We start from the raw sequence: 4295 nt of genomic DNA on the forward strand, positions 1-4295 counted from the left end.
ACCCATTTTTGTTTTTAGTTTTTTTTCCCTTTTGTTTTGATATGTCATGTTATGTTATGCTTGTTTGTTTAATGTGATGATGACGTGCATAGTTCACGTGCCATTTGCCTACTACTATTTTCTGATCAATTTCATCTGGTTGGTTATCCCATTGAAGGATATTATCTGCCAAATGAAACATGTCAGAAATAAAGGAGAGATAATACCTGAATTTTCCTTGGAAATTACACAATTTGATTTTACCAAAAGTGGTGGCGTAGATGAGGTGTGAGCCAAGTCACTGTCTTGAGACAAATCGTGTCGTCTATGGTATATCTGATGTAGTTAGACAAAATATTTTTGTACGTTGTCCTCAGGATACAACAGCTCAACCACCTTTGCTGATTATCCTTGTGAGCCTACACTACTCGTAGGATATAAACTCTTTATAGTACTTTCTTTTCCCAAAAAATTTAGTAAAAGATAAAATATTTTTGTGAATAGTAAGAAGCAATAGATGTCAGTGTTTAGAACACTAATAAAAATTGTTTTTGAAAGTCTGTAGCTTTGTAAATCAAAATAATGTGTATCTTGAAACTTTTATTTCTTTTCATATATATGGAGCCGGACATGTAACTTGTCCTTAGCCAAAGAATCAAAAGGATTTGATATCAATTAAATGGTCATAAATTTATTGAAATCAACATATATATATATATATATATAATATAATATAATATAATATAAACTGGACATCAAATATTGTCTTTGCCAAAATCTTAATTTGTACGTTGGGAACAAAGAAAAGGTCAATGGTCATAAATTTATTGAAATCAACATATATATATATATATATATAATATAATATAATATAAACTGGACATCAAATATTGTCTTTGCCAAAATCTTAATTTGTACGTTGGGAACAAAGAAAAGGTCATAATGCTATGAAATTAATGCCCCATAGATAACGTTGCTGAACATTATTACAATATCTTTTTGAAAGTTTCTAAATATATATTACAAAAAATTACTAGTTTTTTTGGAGTCCAAATCTTCTGTCCCACTTTTCCTGCTCCACTCTATACTCCACTAATAAAAACTTGCCACGTGTTCACCTAATTAATTAAATACTATCATTATTGACTTATTAATACTACCATTATTAATTAATAGTAGTATTTAATTAATTATGTGAACATGTGGCAAGTTTTTATTGATGGAGTATAGAGTAGAGCAGGAAAAGTGGAATAGAAGATTTGGACTCGTTGTTTTGACCACTTTCCATTAAACTACATAGTAAATACTTGTGTGTATATGATAACTTATTATAACATAAAATAATTCAGCAATAGCTGTACAATTAAGTGCTGAAAAATCTTCCATACATGACATTACAATGTCATACTCAAATAAGAACGTTTGAATACAAAACGTTTAGAATGGAAAGTATATATTTGTTAAAAAAAAAAAAATACAAATATGCTAACAATGATGGTATTAATATCTCGTTAATGTTCAAAGATTTCCTAATTAAGAACCATTGACAATAGTTATTCAAATTCTGAATTATATTTGAATTTCAAATTTTAGCAATCAACGTATCTGTCATTAAGAGATAATTAATTTCCTCAATTCACATAAATGAGTATTAAAATAAATATGATATTTTTATAAAAATATCCAACAATCCCCCACTTATATTTATAAAAAATAAATAGGTAAAATATATATAAGAAAATTTTTCTGGGTTAAGTAGAACATAATGCATAATGAAAGTGCCAATGGCTTGAACCCTCATTTAGTATTTCAGCAACATTGTTCCAAAGTTAATAGTGAGCTAAGTCTTGAACTATAACTTTTTGTATGGAAACAAAACATTACATCACACAAATAATATTCCAGTACTCTACTACGTGATTCTAAGCTAGCACATTACGGCCTTGTGCTTAATTTCATCATCCATGAGCTATTTAGAGAACTAGCCCCATTCTCAAAGGAAGTGGCCTCACTTCCCTGCTCACTTAGGTGTGGCTATCAAGGATGTTCTTGTAACTCTAACATCCCACTCATAAGAGCTATAATCCACATTAAGAGTTTTTTAATAAACAAAAACTCATCCTATATAATATTACAAAATACATGCATGCACACCATAGGGAAGGACATGAGTATTATTACTCATACATATGTTTAGTGCATGTTAATCAAACTACTCTTTGATTAGTTTTTTCCTTTGAACCTAGTTCTTGGAATCTCCAGTCCCTAGGTAGGGTATCCTCATAGATAGTTTATTCTTTTTTGGGATTAAGTCTCATCCCCATTTTTTTTTTTTTTTTTTTTTTTCTAATAGATCTGGATTTACCACTATAGTATTTATTGCACACTCTACCAATAGTGGCAGTACTATCACAATGAATTAAGACAGATGAAATAGGTTTCTCCGACATGGAAATTTCAGTTAATAAATCATGTAACCAACCCGCTTCTTCACTACTTGAAGATAAGACAATTAATTCTACCTCCATGGTGGATTTAGCAATAATCTCTTGTTTTTTAGATTTCCAACATATTGCTCCACCACCTAACATAAATACATAGCCAGCGATAGACAAAGAATCACCTGATAAGGTGTTCCAACTAGCATCACTATATCCTTCAACAACAGCAGGATATCTTTGATATGGCAAACCATAGTGCGCAATTCTTTTTAAGTATCTCATTAATTTAGTCATGGCATTCCAATGCTCAAAATTAGGTTTGCTAGTAAATCTTGCTAGAACTCCAACGACATAAGCAATATTAGGTCTAGTACAATTAGTAACATATCTAAGACTACCAATAATACTAGCACATTCCTTTTGATTGTAAATATCATTTTCATCTTTAGTAGGAAATAGATGCACATTAGAATTAAAAGGAATACTTGCAGGTTCGCAATCATAGTAATTATATTTTTTCAATTTTTTTTTTCTATATAATGAGATTGATCTACAAATATGCCATTTGAAGTTCTAGAAATTTTCATGCCAAGAATCACATTAGCTTCTCCTAAATCTTTCATATCAAGTCATTTTTAAGAAGTGTTGGGTTAAAATGAATTGACCCCTTACAAATTAATTAATTGTCCAAGTTACTTAATTAGGTTCAATTACATGTAATAGCGTGACAGTACAAACAAATCACCAAATTATCTAAATGCAGTGAAAAATAAATTTGACACAAGTGATTTGTTTACGAATGGGGAAAACCACCGAGGCAAAACCCCATTGGTGATCAGTTACAAGTATAAGGAATCTTACCAAACCCTTTGGCCTATCTCAAAATACCAACCTACAGTTGAACCCTTACCCCAATATCCAATTGGACTTGTATTGTAGCGGCAATCTTTCCATTCAATGCACGAATCCCAGTACGTGACAAACTCTAGCAACTTGAAGAGGTTGTTGGCTGCAAAGTTTTTCACTTCATCAACAATGAAGATCAGGAAGCTCCTTGGTCACAAAACCCTTGGCGTAAAAACACAATAGCTTCTTCAGAGAGAATAATGAACTCGGTCACTGTCTGCATACACGGCGGCCTTTAAAATAGTCCTTATATATGTCCAGGGTTGTGAGAAAAGAAACCCTATACGAATATACAAGCATGGGCCAAAAATCAAATCTGGAATTTCTGATTACGTAAGTCTCGATAGAACCAGCTTGTGTCGAGCTTCAACTTTAAATCTCAATAGAAATCTTTTTGTCGAGATTGCTGTCAAGATTTAATGAACAACTCTTCTTCAGTTGTTTCTTGGTCAGATTTTTATGGCTTTAACACTTAACTTAAACAACATGTTTCCTGAAGTCTTAAACCCATCCTAGATCTACCCAATTATAAGTAAAGTGCATTTTGTCAAAAGATTAGCCAATTACATAAAATGTCCCTAACAAGAAGCATTTTGGCAGCATTTATAATTGTAGACACTTAATTTTGCACCCATAATTTAATCTTGAAAGATGGCTGGAGTGACCGTTCATATACCCAAAATTTAGAGTTGCATTATATGCATTAATTCATTCATTGCATATCATAAAAATGATCTGGAGATTCTAATGATCGCAATGGTATGTCCGATTTCCAAATCGGACCGTCAGATTGAAAGATATCACATGATTAAGTTTGCACAGTTTGCATGCATTTTGTTTGGGTAGAACTGACCATGCATAATTAATTTAAATTATTCCTGATTGGTTAGACAATTAAAATTAATTAAATAATTTTGTGATTGGTTCTTAGTTAGTGTTAAAAATAGACTTGCTTGTATGAGAATAAAG

The sequence above is a fragment of the Quercus suber genome, unplaced genomic scaffold (genome assembly GCF_002906115.3).
Source record: "Quercus suber isolate HL8 unplaced genomic scaffold, Cork oak 2.0 scaffold_815, whole genome shotgun sequence".
Taxonomy (NCBI): Eukaryota; Viridiplantae; Streptophyta; class Magnoliopsida; order Fagales; family Fagaceae; genus Quercus; species Quercus suber.